We start from the raw sequence: 23,689 nt of genomic DNA on the forward strand, positions 1-23,689 counted from the left end.
CCATGTCTGTGCTTCAGTGAACAGCAACGAAGAGTGACTGTGTGAGTCATGTAACACTGAGTCAAGACTATATAGCCATGCACACATTTATACATGACAAATTAAATGCTTAGGCTGTACAGTCAGAAGCTACACAAGATTTTAAAATGTGCAAGCACAATGTATTGGCTCACTACATTAATATTAAATTACTCAGGTAAGCTGTTCAGTAAACACTCATTTGTTTCATGTTACATAAGCATGAATTGTATGTCAACAACAGAATGCATATAGACAGAAAACCACCACTGACACACTGAACCACAAGTGTATCAAACTGAACTGAGTCTACTAGTAATGGAAAACACATTTCTCGAAACTTAGATGATGAATACTGTTTATGGTACTACTCTATAGAGGCTAAACAATACATACTACAGTGTTGAATATAGGGAATGAATATAGGGGAAACACTGTACTAAACTCCTGTCTTGATTTGCCTGGTTAATCCGCTCAACCCTGTCTCCTAGTTGATATATTACTAATTTGTATGGGCATGACACACATATGATGCCTATACAGTAAGGAACCATTTTTTTTATTAAAAACAATGGGCTCTCTATATAGCCACACAATGGTCTATCCAATTTTGTCAATCATAGTGTCAACATACAGTCCATTTGTGCATATAAAAGCCGGCACATTTTAGGTGAAGAATTTTATATTTCCGATAAAAATCACAGATGCTTGAGAAGTGCTCCAGCAATTGCACTGCCTTCCCATTGGTAATTTGGACACAAAGGACTTCTGCAGTACATATATAAAGTAGCAGTTGCAGCAATATAATAGTATACTTGCAGTCATAACAGCAGTATACTTCCACAATAAATATATAAGTGGACTCCCTGTAATACACAAGTTAAGATGCCTAGCCTACTGAAAATAATCATGGAAATGGCAGTGGCAATGATACAATTTGTATCACCTGAAGTACTTGCAGATATTAAATGACAGAGAAGGGCATGTTGTCATGCACTGTGGTGCATTACCAATGAAAGCCTTTAGCATTTTAATTTTGAAAGCCATCCAAAGCCATTATTTTCATTGTCAACAAAGTCTCTTGGAAGCAATAGGGATCCTGTTTGACACCTCTTAAATATACTCCAGAGGTAGAGCAGTCATCTTTGCTGACCAGAACAATCATTGCATTTCAATTGAGACTACAATTACGGCAACATTTAACCCTCTATTCATGCAATGCCCCATCCACCAGAATCAGGGTCATAGTAATTGCCATGCACACGAAATGCCAAGTTGACATTTCTAACACGTCTGAAAGTTTGGATACTAACACCTACTGAGTTACACAGTACATACAGTACATACTGACTCATAAAAACCTTACATACAGAAAAGGCACTGTGAAACATGCTGTGAAAATGTAGGCCATATATATCATTCTCCAAACATACAGCAAGAAGTCAGACCAAATCAGGCGTTGCGGCAGTCCTCCCATTCATTTAAATGAGGTAGTGCGTTTAGGCTGCGGGGGAGGGGGCTGAAGGGGCGCCGCAGCAGCCTGCAGTGAGAAAGTTGAACCAGAATCAACTTTTGGATAAAATGCAACCTGACGTCACGCTGCCGTGGCCAATCACAGCCAGTGATCAGACTGATCGGAGCTGTACAACCCTGCCATGAGGGAATAGAAAGACGTTACTAGGAAGAGGACGTTACTAGGAAGAGGGGAGGACATTTGATAACGTTAAAAGTAAAGTTAGGCTTTGCTGACGGCTTCCTGACTCATTTTAAAAAAAGATGAGAAAAAGAGAGAGAGCTCAAGAAAGCTGATAGCACCAGCAAGAGAGAGACAGAGAGAGAAAGAGAGAGAGAGAGAAGGAGCAGCGGTGGTCAAGCATGCTAGAGAGTGAATGAAGAGAGCGAGCAGTCATTGAGAGAATGCCAGTGAATAAAAGGAATAAAACGTTATTTTCTGATTGTTTCACAGCGGTTACAAATAAACACCCCCGCATCCACTCCACACAACCCTGAATGCGACTTCTCACTCCACTGTTGGAAAAAACACAGTGATGGACCCTCACTTTGAACTTTATGCAACACTGGTGATGTCCTACAAAGACCTTAGTACTTCCTGTGAATGTAAATTAAGTTAGAGTGTGGTGTTTCAGTACACGTCTAATGGCTAAAATATTGTAAACATTGCTGCCTACAAGCCCGGGTGGATGCAAGTCAGCAGGTTGAGGTATGATGACACTCTGCTACCCTTGTTAAGGATGTTTACTTTTGAACTGCGTGTGTGGCACTGAGTGCATGATCTATGTTTTAACCATTTGCAAGGTCCAAAAAGCCCCATAAGGTTACAGTTTTTTGATTTTTGTGATATTTTTAGAGCTAAAGTTTATAGACAGTAGAGTTGATGAGATGGAGGAGTGTATCAAATAATTTTGGAACCAATGTAGATGGCAACAAGTCCTCAAAATATCTGCAAACCAGTGATTTATTTTGTTTAACTGCAATACACGGAGTACCCACACACTAAATCAAAGCTCTCGTTAATTTTATTTCTGACATTTCAACCAACTACAGTCCTTCTTAGGACAAATACATTTTTATCTTTGATTTACTGTACGGGTACAGCTTGCATCGCAATTTCATTGATTTTTGTATCCAGCACCTATCCCACCAAGGTTTTGTGGTGGTGCACACAACTACTCTGATTTATTTCTTTTAACTGCCATTGTAGAAAACCTCTACTTGTTTTTGTCCTTGGTGTAAGGCCACAGCGAATATGCTCTGCTTACTTTCCTGAGTCTCCCTTCACCCACACTTCCTTGTACTGGGTGCAGTTGCATGGCATTGCCTCTCTCAGCCAGTGGAAGGATCAACACAGGCTGGGCGGGATAATCCCCATTGTGCTAATCTGAGAGACTAGCCTCTGGGATGCCACGAAATTGACTTGCTGAAAAAGTAAGCTTTGCTGCTCAGCATACTCCCCCCCCCCCCCCCCCCCCCCGTCCCCGTCCCCGTCCCCATCCTCCCACAAAACATAAACAAACTGCCTTTTAGTTATCTTGCCATTCAGAATGGCCTCACCTCACCAAAGCAGCCACGATCCAAATTGAAAGGGACAACCTTAGGCCTGGAAAGAGGTGAGTCATTTGAGTTTTGTCCATATTCTTCCCTCAAGGTATCAACATGACACACTAGCTTTAGGAGACATTAAGCTGACAAAAATAACTTCAGGAATAGCAAAACATGCATTACTGTGCAGATTTGATTAAGGTGGATGAAACTAATCTGCAGCAAGCAAAAGTCGAGCTCATAGCTCAACTTACCTGGAAGTAGGGTCTTGTCTATGTTAGCAAGGCCTTTGATGGTTTCTTCCTTCAATTGCTTACTCTGGTCTGAGTCTTAAGGCTTGCATTGTACCCCTGTCCAAAGCTCTTGACTTGCATCTCTGACACTGTTGGTATGGGTGTTCCATCAATGAGGAATCTCTGGTCTTTGGGCTTTCCTTGATTAATGGAGATGGTCCTGGACTTGCTGGGCTTAAACTTCATCCATGCCCATGTTATGTTGGAATTCACTTTTTCCAGGAATCACTTTGTACATACCATGTTTGTGGTCACAGTGGTCATGTCATCCATATAGGTGTGAATGGGAGACAGTCGCTGTCCTGATTGCAGGCGTTCTCCTCCTACCACTCCTTTGTATCCTCTGACAATCAGTTCCATGGCCAAGGTAAAGGCTAGTGGGGAGATGGCGCATCTTGCCATTATTCCTATATCCAGGCATTGCCAAGACATGGTGTACTCTGATGTTGTGAGACAAAAACTGCAGATCTTGATAATAGTTTCTGACCGGTTTTGTGATGGTCACCAGAACACAGAATAACTAAAAGGCTGTCCAGGGGATAGTACGTGGAATAGATCCAAAAGCATTGGCCAGGTTGAGGAATGCAACATTAATCTCTCTTCCTTCCTTTTTTGCAGCCTGAATCTGATGAAATATTATGGTTAAATGTTTTAAGCATCCTGAGAAACCTGATATACTGGCTTTCTCTACCGAGGTGTCAATCAAGTTGTTGTCTTTCAGGTAGGTTGCCATCCTTTGTGCAACAATGCTGAGGAAAAATTTCTCTTCAATATTCATAAGATTTATTTGCTGGAATTGACCGATATTCAGGGAAACAGGAAACATTCAGGTTTGGACAGGTTTGGACCTGCCTACAAAAATATCCATATTTAACAAGCTTACATAAGCTTAGTAAGAATGCAAGCGGAATAACTGTCATATCCAGACAACTATGTTTCTTAGTATGATTGAATATCAGCCTTAGGCGGGTAAGCACGACCATTTCTCCCTTTGTGATGATGTTATTCATAAATTCAATAGTCTTGCTTATTTTGCATTAATTAACATGCGGCACAAAACCCGCACCACCACAAATTAATCATGACCTAAAAATAAGAACAGACTGTAATTTTGTTTTTGGCACCACACAGCAAACTAGTCTGCAATGCATTTTTAACATGGCTTCCAACACCCAAGTGTAAGCACTCAGTAATCCTTCATTATCGCTTTGGTTCTTAACAACACTCAATTAACGAGGGGAGACTTTATTTTACAACAATTCAGGGGGACTTTACAGGGGTCCCTGGGAGGTTCATAACCTCACACATGCTGTCCTTTTGGCAGAGTCAGCAGGCAGATTTTCATGAGGAGAGTGTTTGTCTGCTATTGTTACCAGAATGGAGCCATAGCACACACTGCACTGCTGAGCAGTATTTTATGATGCACTTGTAAGAAAAATATTATTTCAGTCTCGCAGTCTAATACAAAGACACATGCAGATATATATATATATTTTACTGTTTTGAGAAGAAAGGAATCTAAAATCCTCACCACTGTAACTGATTTGTACTTCCCTGTCAACCTACATTCGACTGTGAGTTCAGCCTTTTTTGTACTCCCTCTTGTCGATCTACAATAATCACTAGCATTTAAACCACTAAGGATTTCACAGTAAGTATAATCAAGAGTAGTTATATTGGAGAGAGGCCTCCTGTCTGGCACCATCACAATTTGGTCTGGCTCCCCTCTGCTTGTTCCTTTCAATTTGCAAATCCTTCTTTCCTTATTAATGGGCATTTTTTAATTAAACAAAAGGTTTTACAAAGTAAATGACCATGTGCATTCAGGAGGGGAAAGGTAAAAAAAAAAAAACAGTGACCACCAATGTATGCTAACATTTGTGCTACTTCATCTTTGCCTTCAATTTATCTGACCTATTTCATTTAACTGGCGGCTAAACTTTCCATTGTGAATCAATATGCAATGCTGTTATGCTATCCTCTGCTGCTGCTGCAAAGTGCACACTGAGCTTGTGCTGTTTCATTCACAGTACAGTCCATTTTTCTACATGTTACATGTTTGTGTGTCACCATTGTGTGGCTATGTACCTAAAAATCAAGTTCAGCTATATAGTGCTCGGTACAAAAATGTGTTTTTGCCATGTACAAAAAAAACCCCCAACCACACACACACACAGTTCTCTTTACAGGAGGCTGCTGAGTGTCCCATGGGATGATTATTGTTCTGAGAGGTTGGGAGGTTTTTGACTTGTTGACAGAGAAAGGCATTTCCCATAGGACTGAATGTTGAGAAAAGATTCTGTTGCTAATCCCACATGCTAGCCAATCATTTGACCACTGAGGCATCCTGCTGAAAATCAATGACAACAAAAAAAAAAATTTTGGCACCAGATTTTTTTTCCTATCAAGGGAAAATCACATTCACAGTATCACAAAAAGCATTTAGTCTACCCGTTTCCCCCTAGAGATTGCAATACAGAAGATGATGTTTGCAGTAGAAAATAAAGCAAAAGTCCAGGCACAGAGAGGATTTTTTTTTCGAGTTTTAAATTTGACCTGGGAGATGAAACAAGCTTCATAGCATACAGTAAGGTGGCACATGATGGAGGAAAGAATACATTTACTGAGGCATACATCATTATTCAACCCCTTATTTGAATTCTGCAGATGAAGCACCCTCGAAAGATATATCAATTATGTTTAGGCTGAGACACTGGTCACTAAAGGTGTTTCATGCTTCACTGTGGATATTGTAAGTGCAATAATGCAAGAGCATAGTTCTGAAACCAACTCATTTTCACTCAGAGATTGGGTATCCCTCATTCAGACAATAATTGGATTTGTGACATGCTCTCCACTTATGTAAAAGGAGTGTAGTTATGGGCTTGACCTTTAGGGGCATATTCTGCATCGAATTCTCTCAACAGCATTCAAAAGTGGGAATAAAGCTGTGATTGGTCGAGTTTTGCACATTTCATCAGCTGCACTTCTATTCCATGGGGTTAACTCATCTTGGTCTGGTGTGAACAAGCACATTAAGAGATTTTTTTTTTTTTACAAATCTAACCAGTGTTTTCTAGAAGGGAAAAGAGAGGTGGAGACCCTGTGTAAGAGCATTTTTTTTTATCTCTGGGTTTTTAAACCCCAAATTGACTTTCTTAAAAATGTATTAGTATTAAAAAGAAAAATCCTATCTTATCCGCATCATAGATGTTAAACGCACTATATGTAATTTCTGCCACTATAGGGTCTCTCAATCAAAACAATAACAAAAGTCAGAGTTTGATATTGTTGTGGAGTAGCGTGGGATAATGGGAGTTTTGTGGACAGAGGACGTCCGGGAGGGGCTGCGAGCCAAGCTGCTGCTAACATTTGCTCAGCTTGTTTCTCTGATAAGTCCAGATGTCTGATGCCTAAAATCCTTCATCCGGTTAAAAGATACACTTAAAAGTGACCAAGATCTACAAAGTTTATAATAAAAGTGTGGCTTAAAACTGAATAAAAGTCCATTTATGACAACCACGATGTCGACATATTATCTTGTATGTGTGAACTCTTTGGTAGATGCCATTGAGGTGGACGACCATAACGCCGACACATGCGTACAAGGTGATTGTCATCTTGAGCACGTATGCTCTTTGGTAAAGGGGGTATGACAACATTGACAGGCGACCAAATGAAACGGACCATAACCCTCATTAAAATTACAGATTTTTCTGGGTTTGAAAATTGTTGGGAATATTTCGGATAATGTTAGTGCACAACTCAACGTCGTTTTTAGACATTTTAATGCAGAACAGTTACATATTATGGCTATAAAAGGACATAGGGTGTCATAAGCCGTTTTCTCATATGAACTCCGGTAAGTGTCCGGAGAATCAGGTCCGGACATTGTCCAGAGTTGCCCTTTCACACATGTAGCACACAGCGGGAGATTGACCTTGTCAGACGTGTTCTCACCTACTGGAAATACACCATTTGGTTAAGGCGAGGGGTGGCCTGGGTAGAACGTGCAGGAGGCAGGACACGACGTAAAAAGTATGCTGCGGTTGTAATTTTTAAGCTTTTCACCAGAAATAGAACAGCTTTTATTTTACGAGAAACAACAGTAAGTCCTCTATCCCATTAACACTAGCTTCACAGCGGAGCATTCTAACCCAATCAAAAGATTGCAGCGTAGTTGGCCTGCTGTGTTTATCCAGTGCCAGCCACAAGATAGAAATATCATTAACACACTCACTCGCTCGATTTGAATTCTCCAGAAAATGACCAACTATATTCACACATGGACTCAATTGGACACTACAAAGGCTGTACTAGGGAGCTGGCAGGGTAAAGTCTGTCCAGATAACTTCAGGGTAGCAGTGCATGTGTGAAAGGGGCTATATGTTATACAGGTTGCAAACCCCTTTGATGCAAACTTGAGAGTTGGGGCTATAGCTACCTACTAAAAGGTGAGAATTTGCTACTTTTCTGTGTCTTACACTGAATCTCTTTCAGTTTTATACTGTTGGCCTGATGAAACAAACAACTTAAAGATATCACCTTGGGCTGCAATGTTTCAGGACATTTTACACCATGTTATGAAATTTAATAGATCAAACAACTGAGAAAATAAGATTCAGATTAAATGATAATATTTGCAGCCCCAATTTGGGCAATAAACCGATACTAATACCGTATGGGTAATCCTAAAGGGAATCAAACTGCTAAACCTGTTAGTTTCCCTAAAAACAAGTCAGAAACAAACAGACTGACCAAAGACTACCTGATAAACCCACCAGTTCTTAAGAAATAAGACTTATCCCCTTGTATAGTATATGCACAGCAGTTAGCTCATTACTATGGAAAAATCACATGAGTCGGAGTAGTTTTCTATAAAATCCTTAATCACTCAAAGTTCTGATAACAAAAAGGGAAGCCATGGGTTACAGGATTACATTTCTCCTATTCCAGAAAATAAACTAGTAATGGCTCACCTGCAACCAGAACGCAATGATGTATGGAAACACAGCAGCAATCATATACTCTTGGCTATGAAAAGCTAACAGCTGGACAATTTAACAACAAAGATATTTACTGGGAAAACCAAGACACAAACACAACTCTATACTCTCTAAGTGATGGGTAATTGTTGCTGTAGTTGGTAACACTCCATAATAGTGGCTCTAAATTGGGGTAAATTGGAGCTTGATGACAATCTTTATGATGTCTGAGACTGCAGTGCTTTGCTTCCAATAGTATTTGATATCAGTGTTACAAAGTCGTTGCAGTGTTGTTCATTGCTTTGACTGAGACAATTTGTGTAAGAATCAGGGCCTGTCACACACTAGATGAACAAGAGAGATGCTGAATTGTGTGACAGTTTGACAAGACAGTCAGTGCTTAAGTATTTCTTTGTCACAGCGTTCTATTTACAGGCAAATCACACCATTTATACTGCGCTGTGACTGGATTTGGTAGCAATAGACGGATCAAATGTGAACAAACTTCCAAAAAGAGCCCATGTCTTATCATCTGAATGTATTCAAATCAAAGGGAAACATGGAACAGGGAAACCTTTGCACCAACAGCTGCTACCATAGTGATACCCAAATCAATGCAGGCGCGTATTTTCAGTTATTAGAGAAAGATGAAATTGCACACTTGCATGCAGAGTGCACTCGACTCTCAGAGGCAGCCAGACATCACTTGAGTGTAAAGTGTCTCTTTCTTTGACAGCCTCTTTTCTGGGGGCCCTGTTGGCAGGGGTCACTGTCCTCCCAGTTCACCACACTCGCTGCCTGCGTGACTGATTCTGAGCCGCAGATCTGCACGGAAAGCTGTTTGGATAACTGTCAGCTCTCCCCCTCTCTCATTGCCATCAAAGATGAAGGGTCATTTTTCTCCATCTCACCGTGACTCCCCTCAAGATGTCTCCCTCCAAAATGCAGAAGGATGGCTTCCTCGCCTCCTTCCCACCAGCTCGTAATGGATGACTCATTTTTTACTGACAGTGTTTATAATGTGTTTTTGCATGGTGGATTCATTCTGTATACTGGAATTTGTGTTGAATGAAGTTCAGAGGACTCAAAACCACGTTCCTGTATGAGCCGCAATATTATCGTGTGAAAAGAGAGTTTAACCCTCAATATGTTCAAAGCCAGATTATGTAACTTTATTTTATGTGTGCTGGGAAAATATAACCATCTGATGTAGATTTCTTTTCCTTGCCTTGATGTATAAACAAGTTAAAAACAACATCTCACTGCATAAGCAGCACAGCAGACATTGAGCTCTGCCCGCTGGCTTGTGAACATACTGAAACTTGTCTCCAACATGGAGTTACAGAGCGCCCCAGACAATGCCAAATATTATAGCAGCTTCCTGTCCTCCAGTGGCTACCATTCATCATCCTCAGCCTGAGGACTCCTAAGCATCTCTCCCTTTGGGTGAGAGATTGATGGTGACCTCAACTCAGTTTATCGAGCGTCCACCTACTCTTCTTGCCTAGCGAGCACTAACCACGCAGCCTCGCTCTCCTCCGGTCCACCCCCTTCCTCTCGCTGCTGTGAGGCGGTCAGATTTCTGCTGCCTCGACAGGTAGCCTGGACTACGATGATATGAAGAGATGTCAGCTCCTTCTAATTCCCAGGATGCACCGTATGACTGCTAGCCACTGACAGATGGGGTGATGGGACCTTGTCTGATATACTCCGGTGACCTGTTTGTCTCACAACCGTCATATCAAATCCAGAGAACCACGTCCCAGTCCCTTTATCAGAGAACAGCATGTACCAAAGGTTGAAAACTGTTCAATACTTCACATTTTATCTGTATTGAGCCTTTCCGTCTAGTTGCTGTATTTTTGGCCAAGTAAAGGTAATAGAACAAACAAATCTGGTTATACTTTTTTGCCAGTATTCACGAAGTGTGTCACAATTCTCAAAATCTAATCTTTTTCAGCACTGATGGCTATACCATTGTTAGACTATTGAATCTTGGATTTGTAAAGATCAACAGATCATTGGCTTGGTGCCCTGACTACTTCTTTAAGGTATCAAGTGTGATATAATCGCCATATTTTTTTGGAATGAACCACACTAAGGCCATATGGTCAAATTTATTTAAAACGTAAGGTGGTGAGAAAAAAAAAAAATACAGGGAGAATCACCGATCCTACTTTTGATTTCGAAGGTTGAAATCGAACGCTCGTTTTGATCGATTTTCCATTTAGAATCAGAATTGTGACACCGCTAGTATTCACCAACACAAACAATAAAAAAAAAAAAACGAGAAAAAATCTTCTCTATATTGCTTCGATTGACATACATCTCATATTCGCAGGCGCTTGAAAAGCACATCGTAAATTGTAACACACCTCAAACAATCACACAACTCAGCCTTACTGACAAGGAATGATTGATTTTTAAATACAAACGTTATTGATCCTTATCCAGGATGTAAATGAAAGCCTTCTCGATATCACTCCTGACAGCCTGAGCCGGTACTATTAGGGAGATGAGAGGGAACGTGGGGAAAAATGAAGGCCATCTGTCTTGATGGTGCCATGTCCTCTGTATGCTGTGTCTGATGTAAACAACTCCATTTGTCAAGATATGATGAACCTTGGACTGTCATAACACACACCGCACCCACTGAGACCCTGAGCCTCCACAAAGCAAAACTCAGCAACCTCTGACTGGTTTCTTACTCAGTCAAATCTTTCTGAAGACATGACTGCATACATCTTTACGCGCTGATCGCTCTTAGATAACAAAAGTTCTAGAAATCAGTGGACTCTTGACTCCACAAATTACAGTGGCAGAGTAACATGCTTGACTTTAAGTGTATGCCCAGTTAATAATATCCTACAGTACATTAGAGTGTGACTGAGCACATGTCCTTATTATCCCACTTGGGGCACAAGGGCAACTCCTCCTTCACACATACACATATGCTGCCAGTTTCTGCTATATCAAGTGCCCACTCACTCAATCAACTGCCCACCCCATCAGCTAGGTGAGGACGATTTTACTAAAACTACTCAATGTTCTATTATTGAACAAATATTATTTCATTACAAAATAATCACAAACATTACACGTTTGGACATACACTGGTCCACTGAAACAATGACAATCAATTAAAGGGGACATGTTATGCACCTTTACATGTCTATATTTTTAATCTGGGGCTCTACTGAAATATCTTTGCATGATTAGGCCGTTTTGGCTCCTGTCTCTTTATGGACCCCCTCCTGAGGAATCCACTTTGTTCTGATTGGCCAGCTCTCAGAAGCTGCATCTCTGGAGATGTTACTTCCATTGAAACAGGGTTCACGGTTCTTGAATAGAGAGTGCTGTCTCAGAGCCTCATTGACTCCAATGTTAACTGAGCTGTGAAACACCTTGTCAAAAACAGATGATGGTGATATATATTATTTATCACAACTCCTTTATTTTAAATCATTTGGACACATATCAGACATCAGTCACTGAAGTCTCGGGTCGCTCAAACTGAATTTTCTTTTTTGATGTGACTTAGTTTTGGAGTTATAAGAAGTTGTTTGGTGAATTAGGTTTGGCTTAGGGGCGATGGATATGAATGTGGGTGCTTGTCTCACCCCTGCCACAGGGGTGCACTGTCACCATAGCAACCCGTGACTCAGTCTCTGGGCAGAAACTGACACGTCTGTATGATTGAAACACACGCTAGGGATGCCACTCGGAGAAAATATTCTCACCAATTAATAAACTCGTGACCAGTTACACTGGACGTTTTACAAGATGAGATATTTGTCGAAGACACTCAATATCTGTAGAGCACTTGCTTTGATCTTTAACGTTAGATTTTTAGTTTAGATCTTCCCCTTACTTAAGAGTTAGTGACAGCGGGCTTCAGGCTGCTGTCAGCAGGTCGTTCTCTGTGTACATCCGGTCTGCAGCGCACACAATTGCGGGGACAAAGCAGAGGACAACAGCTGCTTAGAACTAGAACCAATGCAACTCGCCTGCCATCTGGAGAAAGATGCACCGAAAGCACGAAAACAAGCACCGATACCAGCGGACACATGAGAGCAGCGACTCGCTAACAGCTATGTGTGTTTACATTGGAGAGCAGGAGGGAGGACAGACATCTCACTCCACTACTCTGTGCTGCGACTCTGCTGCTCCTGTGGACAGTCACGTAGCAGACACTTTCAGTTTATAATTGTTGCATTCGTCGTCCAACTAAGTATTGATAACACACTTTTTTTGATGAATGTGGGCACTGATACGCAAAAATGAACTAGATGGGTTTTATTTCTATTAAAAAAGCAAAATGACAGTGGGGGCAGTGGACAAGTAATGTAATGGGTGTATTCCCGAAAACTGTGTATCACCGGTAACACCTTTATACATGGCAACATGTTTTGCTCACTACCAATCCACCAATTAAATTGCATTTTGAAAATTCGGTATATTTCAACCTGACTTATTTCCTGTAAAAGCTATACTACTACTATACTAGTACTATATTTGTTTTTGCCACTTCCGTTGTAGAGATTTGAGGAAGCAAGTTGGCCTCAGAGAAAAGCAACAATTTTAAAAGTCATATTTATTTGGACAGCTGTAAGAGGCTCATGCAGATTCCCACCATATAAGTTATTATTATTAAGTTATATTTTGCATCAGTCCTCATTTCCCCCGAATCTCTAAAAACAAAAAAAACTGGTGACGGTCAGATGGACAGCAATTATAGGTGACAATAAAGAAGAAATGCAAAATAACCAGCCATAAGCAGCTGCTGTCAGACTCTCCATGTCCGTGCCAGAAATACTGGAGCCGGAGCTTTGACAGTCACTAGAAGCACATTCATGGCCCCTTGCGGTGCCTGTGTTGTAGCTGAGCTAGCGGCTCAACGAGAGGCTCTCCAGTGTGTTTGTGTGTGTGTCTGTGGGAGAGTATCAATATGTAGCCAGAATCATTGGAATCATTTTTTTCTTTCTTCTTCAGTTACAGATATCATTATATTTATTGTATCACAGAATCGCCTTTGTTGTGATATATCATTATCATGGGAAGAGTATGATGATAGAACCGCACCATGACTTCATCTGTGATTCCCACACCTATAATCCATAGAGTTGTAATTGCCACATTTATGGGAAATACACCGAAATGTTCCTTTAAGATGCTTCCCTAAATCATCTGCATCTCTTGATTTGCGTTTCCTCCTCTGTAATTTGGGCTAATAATGAGGGAAACCATCAAATGAAAACCGATTTTACCTTCACCTCCGAAGTGAGTCTTATGAAACAGTAAATATCCGCAATGTTTTGTAAATAGAGTGCACTTGAAGAAAGAAAAATGGCCTTGTATCATCACATTCTCAGCAAGATTAAAATGTAAAATGTGTACCTTTGATTATTGCATATCCTGCAGAAAATCCCTATAGCAATACAAAAAGTGACAGTCTTCATAAAGTATCTTCTTACAAAGAGCAAAGCTGGGAGTTTTGCCGCATGAGCTGAGATTGTCTTCCTCTTTGGTAGGGCAGTAACTGTAAAATTACTGCCACTAAGAGGGTATCAGTTGAACAATTTCCATCTTAATTGTGTGAAAATGAAACAATTTCTTCTCTCAGAAGTGGGGGGAAGTGTTTGTATTTTACAATGCAGTCATCATCTGATTGAATAACTTCACTCAGTAACTCCAAACTGGATTGGATGGCCTATTTTTGAGCATGCAACACTCATACTCCTCCCCTCTAAAACATGTGATACGATCACATAGCCTGAAGCATGTTTTAATGAGTTGCAGAACAAAAATAACTCCTCTTTTTGCTCTGTGGTGTGTATAGATTTATTAACTGAAAAATAAATGGTCTTGACTGGGTTTAGCTCTCTGTCTCACAAACATCTTTCTCAGAGACATTTAAAAACATGAGGCCTATACTAACATGGGCTTACATCAGACTTTGAATCTTTCAAACCCACGGGTAAACTAAGAAGGACATCACCTCGTCCGCTATTCAGCTCCGATGGAGGCAAATGAGCAGTGCTTCCTCTCTACACTGGATCTCTGTTGCTTTTGATCAAGTCCCCAATCACATCTATGTCTGATCAGCTCTCACTCTAGCCCACTGGCGACACTCCACACCATTTCCGCTGGCAATTTATACCTCCTGACAGGTCAGCGGATTGAATCTGCAAGACAGTATCCAACTGTTTACTGCCGGAGAAGACCAGCTCTATCAAAAGCCCAACTAATGTTACAGCTTTTAGGTTGAAAATTGTCACATATTCAGCAGCGCCACAAAGTTTTACTGCTTTAGCAGCGATATTGGTCAGTGTTTAAATGAGGAATTGGAAAACGTTTCCGCATCAAGGAAGCCCATTTAGATGCACATTAGACCAAAGACTCCCATTTCATTAGCACTTGTTCCAAAGCTCCCCATCTGATATGATCTTTGTTTGAGTTTCAGTACAGAATTATTTAACTGTGTTCAGAATTATTTAACAGTGTGCAGTGAGCAGGCAGTCGGTGATCATACTTATGATCAGAACAATCATCCTTTTCCATGACATCCTCTCTGATTTTGGGGGCATAGAATAGTTACTAAATGAAGCTGTTTTTTATTTTGGTTAGTAAGCTCTCCCCCTAATTGACCCCAGACATCATTGAGACCCACAAGTATAAAGAATACATGTACCAGACATGCCTACTAGCCTTTGCCAATATCTAATTTAATAATTATAAATAATTATTTTGTGCATCTCTGGTTTAATTTACTTCAGTTGAAAAATACCCAATTTTCAGAAGAAAATTCTATAAAACATCCAATAGAATATAGAAAGAAATTGTAATTATTCATGTTTCTGTTTGTAGAGTGTGATTTGTGAAGTTAATTACTTTTTTTGGTTTAACTTTAAAGACATTTTTTGGCAAAAAGCAGTGGCTCTGGCCCATTTAAACCACAAGGGCCAGACTGGGTGCAGCTGTTATTTTACTGGAGCCAGTTACTATTTTTGGAAACCGTGTGGTGCAAGAAAAAATTGTGAGGAAGCCAAGTTAGACAAATACTCTAAAAGATGAGATATAATTTCTACTACCATCATTTTATGAACAAATGTCACATATTTGCAATACTGCTGCATGGTTGGGGAATATAAGAAACCACATCTAATCACAGATTTACTTTTACATGACATGACTTACACACACGTCTGTTATCTATCTTCTTACAAAGTCTATACTTGAATATGAAGCCTACAAGGGGCGGAATATAAAGACCACTCAATATTTCTTCACAGATTAAGTCTATGTTCACATTAAAATACACTGCATATTTCAAATACATGACTTACACACCCCTGTTATCTACTGTATATGCTAGACAAATACCCTACTATACATACTGTAGTTAGATACTCATCAAAGCTAATTACTCATTATACAGTAAAGCTTAAAGAGCAACTTGCAGGTTGAATTTTTTACCAAATTCATACTTAACCTTGTCTGAAAATGACCATTTTAAAAGTTAGTGCAGGATTAAATATGTTTTACAAGACATAAGGGCACAAATTCAGAGGAAAAAGAGGCCGTTTTGAGCAAAGCTCCTACAAACACCTTTCTTTTTTTCAACATCATGTCATATTACATCACATAAGGCAGTAAGTCTCACAGATCCCTCTACAGTGCACTGCGCAGTAGTAGATGGTAGTTAGTTTGAGCAGTTGTTACTGTATGAGTCAGCATTTTTCTCTAGTTTCTCTTTGCAATTTACCAATTTCATGATGGTGAATTATTGTGTTTGTGCAGGTTGCACAAATTCCAGCCTGTCAGGACATCGAGTCCACAGTTTTCCTAACATGAAAAGGAAGGAAGGTGATAGTTGTTCATGCCTGGGTGCGTTTTTCGGGCAGGTGAAGAGACGGGACTTCACTGCTGCATCTGCAACAAAAAACATGGTCGTCTGTGGTGCTCATTTTAGACAGGTGGATTACACTCCTGGCGATTTGATGGAGTTCAGGATGGGACGTCGGAGTCAGGACTATGTGCAGTACACACAGCTGCTTCATCAGTCCCACTGACAATAGCAGCTTCGGGGTACTGCTGCCGGCGGGAGACCTGATGAACACGTGAACTGCATCCAGTAAGTAAATGTTTTTAATGTTCGCAACTTCCAAATTAGTTGGCATAATGGTTTGAAGTGAGGAGAAATATCTGCATTTATTATTGTTAAGCAGCGTAACTATCTTGTAACCTAAAGCCCACTACTTGATACAGCATAATAGCTAATGTTAGTTAGCTAGCAGTGTCGGTTAGCTAACATTAGCATCTGATTTTGTAATATCTACCATCCAGTCATCAAATGTTGCTGTGATATAAGGTTTTTGAGCACTGCAAGTAATGATAGGACAGACATACAGACAGTCAGTGGTACACTGCTTGCAGACCCAGAACAATAGGTCCTCTCTCTCCTTTGGCTCCTCAACTAACATCTGTGCTTCACTGTAGCTCACAGTGCAACTTCAGACCCCTCCGTCGTTCATCACGTACTGTAATTTACTCTTATATCAAACGTCAGCTGTACTTGTTAGCAGAACATAGCAAACAGTTATGCATGACCAACCTTCAACACATTCTTCTTAATATTAGTGTATACATAAAATGTTGCACTGTTATGTAAACGTAGAGATACAGTATCTGTCCTTTTTGGAGTATGTCTCTGTTTTAGATATATACTGGTTACAATTATAGATTTTTTTTTAATCCTAGCTGTCCAGGTATGGCGCAAGGTGGTCAATGTGAGGACAGAAATAGCTGAGAAACTAACATCAACTCCGCTGCCCAGTCCTGCAAATGATGAGTGAGTGCCAAAGCCAGCTGATGTCCTTGTTTACTATTTTCCCTGCTTGTTGTGGGGAAACGCATTGTTGTGGGGAACATATATAAAAATAAAGCAAGTATGAATTTTACTGATAGAGAAATTTACAGTAATTTGCATGTATGTTTTGCATGGTACGAGTTGTACTGGTAATTTTCTGCTTTTGAAATATTCTTTAGGTCTGTGCAACATGTGGTAATGGGCGTTATTGGCAGAACCAGTCAATGCTGCACAGAAACACGCCTGCCTGCAACCTCTTCCTGAGTAGGGCCATCCACTTTCTGACTTGCATGGCTACCCAGACCATCAGGATGTTGAAGCTGTTTGAGTTTCAGTGATCAGTGCAAACGCCTTCTTCCACCATCAACACCTGTACAAAATCCCCATCATGCTCACTGGAGCACTGAAGGAGATGGGGGGGGGGGGGGCTAATCCTTTCTAGTGACTGCAGGAGGTACACTTTGGCCTGATCAGTAAGATAAAAAAATGGGTCAAAAGAATTTTCTGATTATTATGTTATATAGTTTAATATATTAGGTTTTTTGTGCTTTAACATCTGAAAACAAACTGTTTTTTGGCATTACTAAGTCAGACTCCACTGGCCATTGTACCAAATATGGTGCCTACTCCATGACTGAGGACAGTCAGTCAACAAAGTTTTAGATCTTCAACTTGTCCAGTTAAGTCTTAACATTATTGTACACACAACTAAATTGTGATTTTGCCTGGTGTAACAACAGTTAGCGATAAAAGTGAATCATGTTTTTTCTTAAAGAGCAAAGAGGTTCCCAAGCAACACCTGGTGTGAGTTAGAGGCTCTGAAGCACAGCATCAAGTTTCTCAAGAAGCAACACATGCAAGTGTCAGCCCTCATCATAGACAGAAATCGCAAGGTCAAGACACACAAGCACATACATACACAATCTCTGCATTATGTTCACAGCTAGAAGATCATTTCTTGTTATTCCAATTATGAAAGAACAAAACATTTCTTCGATGTCTGGCACACTGATAAAAGTATGTATCCTGATGGTGGTAGTTAAGTTTAGGTTGTGTGTTTTTATAATGATATTTCTTTCTCAACATTTTTATTTCTGTTCTGAACTGGTCTGGGGAAGGCTTTGGATACTACCTTGAAAGAGAGGGAATATAATGACCTGAAGCTGTGGAGATCAGCCGTCATCAACCACCTGCACTGGACTGCAGCTTCTACACCCAATGGAGATCCAGATGTAATGGCAGGCCAAGTGGCATCCATGAACACACATCCACCTCTGGAGGAAGAAGTACGGAACAAAGAGTTGGGGTTGGTGATGCGTCATCATCATGTTTGAATCATATTTTAATTTTTGGTATATCAAACAAACAGCCCTCTTCGAGACAAGCAGTAAAACACACAAACAAGACTTTATCCAATTCACACCTGACAATAATTACATAGACTGTTCATCAAAAAAAAATATAACATCAAAACAAAATATTTGTTTATGCAGGATCAGTCACCATTAAACTGGAGAGCGTAGGTACTGCAACAGTATTAGTGAAGGATGTTCGTCAGTTGTCTCCACAGCATAAGACCTTCTCACTGGAGGCGTTTCACTCCCTCATCTTCCACTTTGCACCAAAGCACACTGGTTCCTCCTTCCTCGGAATGTAAAGCAGGTAACTATTGTGTGATCTTTTAAGATTTAGTGCCGCTAAAACTACTGCTGTCTAACAAAGCAACCCTGCTCTCATTAATATGTACATGGGGTGGACAAAATGTTAGAAACACCCATAATGCCATACCATTCAACAGCACCACAAACTACAGCCTCCAAAATGACCATAAAGTTGGATCATCACAGTTGAATCTAAAAAAAAGTTTAAACAAAAACTGAACATTAGAACCTTCATCAAGCTAAAGTTTGTACTAGGGCTGCCCCTGACCAGAGATTTTCCTAGTCAACTAATTGTGGTTTATATTTGTATTAGGGATGCACGATATTATCGGCACGTCATCGGTATCAGCCGATATTCTGCCGATTATGAGAGGCCGATATGACGCCTTCTCCTCCGCTGCCTGACTGCACTTCCCTCGACGGACTGTTTCACCCTGGCGGTCCCGGTGCTTCCTCCGCAGGCTCCACTTCACTCAAGCTGCCCGTCAGACCCGCTGCTTCTGCCCACTTTAACCTGAATAACAAACCGGGGCTTGGTGCTCCGGTTGGATCCACATGGAGAGCCGGGGCTAACGTTAGCCGGGAGGCTAGCTGGCTGTGCTTCCCTCTGGTCATGCTGCAGCTAACGCTCTGCTAGCCTCTCAGCTAACGTTAGCCTCGGCTCTCCATGTGGATCCAACCGGAGCACCAAGCCCCGGTTTGTTATTCAGGTTAAAGTGGGAAGAAGCAGTGGGTCTGACGGGCAGCTGAGTGAAGTGGAGCCTGCGCAGGAAGCACCGGGACCGTCAGGGTGATACAGTCCGTGGAGGAGCTGCTATGTTCGACTGCACAGATAAGAAACACTTTGGCTGACAGGATGTACCATTCTGTGCAAAAAAAAAAAAAAAAAAAAAAAAAAGAAAAAACTTCTTCTCTTTGGTTTATAACGGCGGTTGGCAACCAGCCTATTAGGTGCATTACTGCCACCTTCTGCTCCGGAGTGTGGACCAGAGATTAAATCCTACACATTAATCCTGTCTGTCTAATAAACTCAAAGAAAACTCTACTGTTCCATCCACTTGGCAGGTTCATTAAAGTTTTAATGCTGAGGTCCTGAACTCCAGTCTTACTAAGTTCTTCCTTCATATAATGTCTTTCTTGATTATACTAAGTACAATCTAAGCTTGCATGCTTAATAGTCTCCTCAGCCAGCTGGAAAAAAATGTGCATATATCGGTTTCGGCATCAGCAATCGGCCACAGTGAGTTGGAAATATCATATATCGGCAAAAAATCCAATTTATGAATATAAGCACTTGTCTGTAGGTTGTGTAGCAGTATTGAATAGGGATAAGAAAACAATATCTACAGTCAAACCTGATAGTCTTTTTAGCAACTTCATCAAACTGATATAGGGAGGGATGATGCTTAGGGAAGTCATAACTTTAATTATATTAATATTCCCTCATTTTACTTTTTACTTTAAAATAAATATTCCTTAGTTGCACTATTTTTACTTTTAAAGTAGGATGTCTATATTACATATTGAGGATCAAGAATATTATCTCACAGCAAGCATAGATCTCTGCTCAACATTCAGCATCAGTATATGCACCTTATTACCCGTCGCCTACTGGGTTTTTATTGCATAGCATAGAAAACCTGATAATTGAAAAATACAGAATAATAGATCATTGCTTCAGTAAACATACTCATGTCTGCTTGCCTCCAGAGGGCTATGCTCCTGCCTCAAGTTCATGGTTCATGCACGCTGTCTGTAGGACAAAAGGATTCAGACTACATGCTTCAAAGCCCGGGTGCAGTGTCAGGCATGTTATATCAGGTCTCGGGGTGAGGTTCTCAACCAGGGCCCAGAAGACCCCCACTTCCCTGCAGCACATACTCTCTTCAGCTGAGGCCATGGGCTGGCATTTCCCACACAAGCATCTATCAAACAAAATGCTAAGCAGGAATCTCTCTCTCGATCTGCTTGTCTATCTCTCTCTCCCTACGGTAGAGCACCGTAAACGTAGTAGTATGGGCTTATACCAGGCGTAGGCTTGGGCGGTATCTATTTTTTCATACCTTCAAAAGCTGAGCTGCTGGTGATAGCAGTCATTGTAGCATGCAGGGTTTCTACCAGTGTATTGCAAGCCTGGCGGCCTGCCGAGTCTAAGCCTCAGGGAATCTCTTATTCAATGTATTTTTAAGATGTTTTTTAAACTAAAATGTGTTATACAAGTAGTATAGCTCCTTTAAGGAGTAGCTCAGTGCGTAGATTGTGTGTGTGGCAACTATGCGGTAGACAGAGAGAGAGAGAGAGGGAGCGAGCATGTGTGTGACAGTGAGACTGGTGACCAGAGTAGTGTGTGTACAGTTTAGGCTATTTGTCGGTGAATAAATGCTTCAACTTCTCAAGACCCAGGCTAAGTTCCTGTGTCTTGCTTGCCACCTAGTTGAAGTGAAGGGGGTTATTCCTGAAGTTAGCAACAACTTCCAATGGCCTAATCTCACTTAAGGTGGACCGGCTACTCTCATTTTAGCGACAATCTCAGCCCCTCCTCCGAGTTTTGCTCAGCAACTTTTACCTTCACCTTTATCATCTGAACCAAAACCAAAATACTCCCAAACAGGGGCAGAGACATTTTTCTTTATTACTAGTCCTGTAACGTTATCCCCACAGTTTGCAGTCGCCATTTTTGTCAGCTCAGCTGCCGGTTCCACCAACAGAGACTGACCTCTGGTGACACATGCAGTACACAACAATACATGACTTCAGTACAGCAGTACATCTCCACATCAGTTTAATAGAAAGAGGAGCTTCTGTAATACCTTCAGGATTTCTTAATACCCCGGTTTACCATAATACCTTGATACCACCCAAGCCTAACAAGGCGCTACGAGATACTTGACCTAACAAGCTGATCTTTGTTGTGGATAAGTATCTTGCAAGTAGTAGAAAATCACTACTAGTTTTGGTACTGCCTGATATGTGATAGCAAACGGTACAACAATGTGAAGTGAATCAATGCAGCATTAGGCTACGTGCCATTAGCCATTGCTGGTCACTCACCAAGACAACATATGCCCAATACTCCACTGGTTCTGTTCATACCACATTTCAACTTCTTGCTGATGACCATTATTTCTTTGAATCTTTCCCTGTTTCTGATCCCTTGAACGCCTAACAGGCTCAAAAATTATATGGTTGTGGTCTGTCAAATTGATATGAATGTATATTTTCAACCACATCAGTGTCAAAACTAGTGCTGGGATCCATATTTCACAGTATTAAGCTGGGCCCTGCTTGACAGCTCTCCCTTATGTGATGTCATGTCAAATTTCTTTTTAAATGCAGAAATGAAACCAGCCTTACTGTCATTATAGTGTATACATAGATATATTTTTTGAAAATCCTGTTTCTATATCATTTTCCAACATATTAGTTCACTGAGGTTGTCAACCTGCAAGTTTCTCTATAAGAGCAAAACAAGGATGAAACAATGTTAGCGAGAAAATCTATTAGACCAATCAACTCACAGAGCAGAGTAGGTGACATGACAATTAACAAATGCAAAAGTGATTTCCAAAGCAACACTGGCCTCTATCCCTACTCATTTCATCTCTGTATGCAGCAATAACTCAACACTATTATGTCCAGGCAAACAGGCACAATACAGCCAATTAATCAGCAACAGAAACACACATGGTGCATATTAGCCATCAGTAAAGCCACAAGAAAGCAAGCAGAGAGACAAACAGACAGACAGGAGATGGACAGAGAGACAAGTTAATTTTACTGACATTACTTATCTGTGATGGCGTTTCTCCTCCTTTCGCTGCGATGAAGTGGTCCATATCATGAAAAAAAGCGCGGAAGCTTAGCTGTTGGCAGTCCCGGAAAACTAAGTTAACTTAGCTAACTGACGTCAAACTAGCAGCTGCTAACGTTCATTTAATTAGCTTGTCTTTTTTTTAGGTGTGAAGGCAAACTGACAATGACTTCACTATTTTTCAAAGGCTGAGGTTGAAAGGAGCCCTTTCACAGGCTGACAGGTACAATCTTGGTATTTTTAATCAGAAGATGTCACCTGCCCTCCTTTCCATAACGGTTAACTGGACTTCATTGCTTCAGCTTCCACCTCGTTTTGTCACGAGGAGGCGCTGTTTCACCCACTTGAAGAAACTCAATGAAAGAGATGGTCATGACAGGTGGTGGAAGAAGTATTATTCAAGAAAAAAGTACCAATACAGCAATATAAACGTACTCATTACAAGTAAAAGTCCTACATGAAAAACCCTATTTAAGTAAAAGTACATAAGTATTAGCAGCAGAATGTACCTATAGTATTGGTACTGTAACAGTAGTGGTTTGGTCCTTTGGACTGATATATTATTATATATGACATCATTAGATTATTGAATCTATCTATATATTGAATATATGAATCATCAGTGTGTAAAGAGCATGTTACTGTTGTAGCTGCTGGAGCTGGAGCTGGTTTGAACCACTTTATATACAGTTAGCTAGTTTGGTCCAATGGTTCCCAACCTAGGGGTCGGGCCCCTCATCATAAGATGATGGATGAGAGAGGAAAGAAGAAAAAAGTTCTGATAAACAAATCTGTTTTCAGTTTTTGGACTTTTTCCTCTAATCTTTTGATTTTTACTGAAATATTGAATCCTTTGAGCATTTATTGAAATGAAACCATGTGAGAAGTTTAGAGGGAAAAATGAGGCCCAACATAGTGAAATTGCTTGATGAACAGAAAAATGGGAACAAAATTAACCAAGTGCTAAACATACCAATGAGGCGTAACTCACA

At 40.6% G+C, this 23,689-nt stretch overlaps 1 long non-coding RNA gene across 6 annotated transcripts in view; it reads right to left on the bottom strand.

Moving 5' to 3' along the window:
- The window catches only part of LOC122990309, a 114,077-nt gene extending 91,079 nt beyond the window's left edge, over positions 1–22,998 (bottom strand). For 2 of the 6 annotated variants that reach the window (XR_006405313.1, XR_006405310.1), the window contains exons 1-2: positions 22,669–22,998; positions 18,383–18,499 (exon numbers count right to left, since the gene is read on the bottom strand). This is a non-coding gene — a long non-coding RNA (uncharacterized LOC122990309). Of the gene's footprint in view, positions 1–14,135; positions 14,542–15,280; positions 16,289–18,357; positions 18,500–22,668 lie in introns of those variants that run through there. The other 4 variants (XR_006405314.1, XR_006405309.1, XR_006405312.1 and 1 more) reach the window with 4 other exon arrangements.
- Positions 22,999–23,689: the final 691 nt, after the last annotated feature.

The sequence above is a fragment of the Thunnus albacares genome, chromosome 10 (assembly GCF_914725855.1).
Source record: "Thunnus albacares chromosome 10, fThuAlb1.1, whole genome shotgun sequence".
Classification (NCBI taxonomy): domain Eukaryota; kingdom Metazoa; phylum Chordata; class Actinopteri; order Scombriformes; family Scombridae; genus Thunnus; species Thunnus albacares.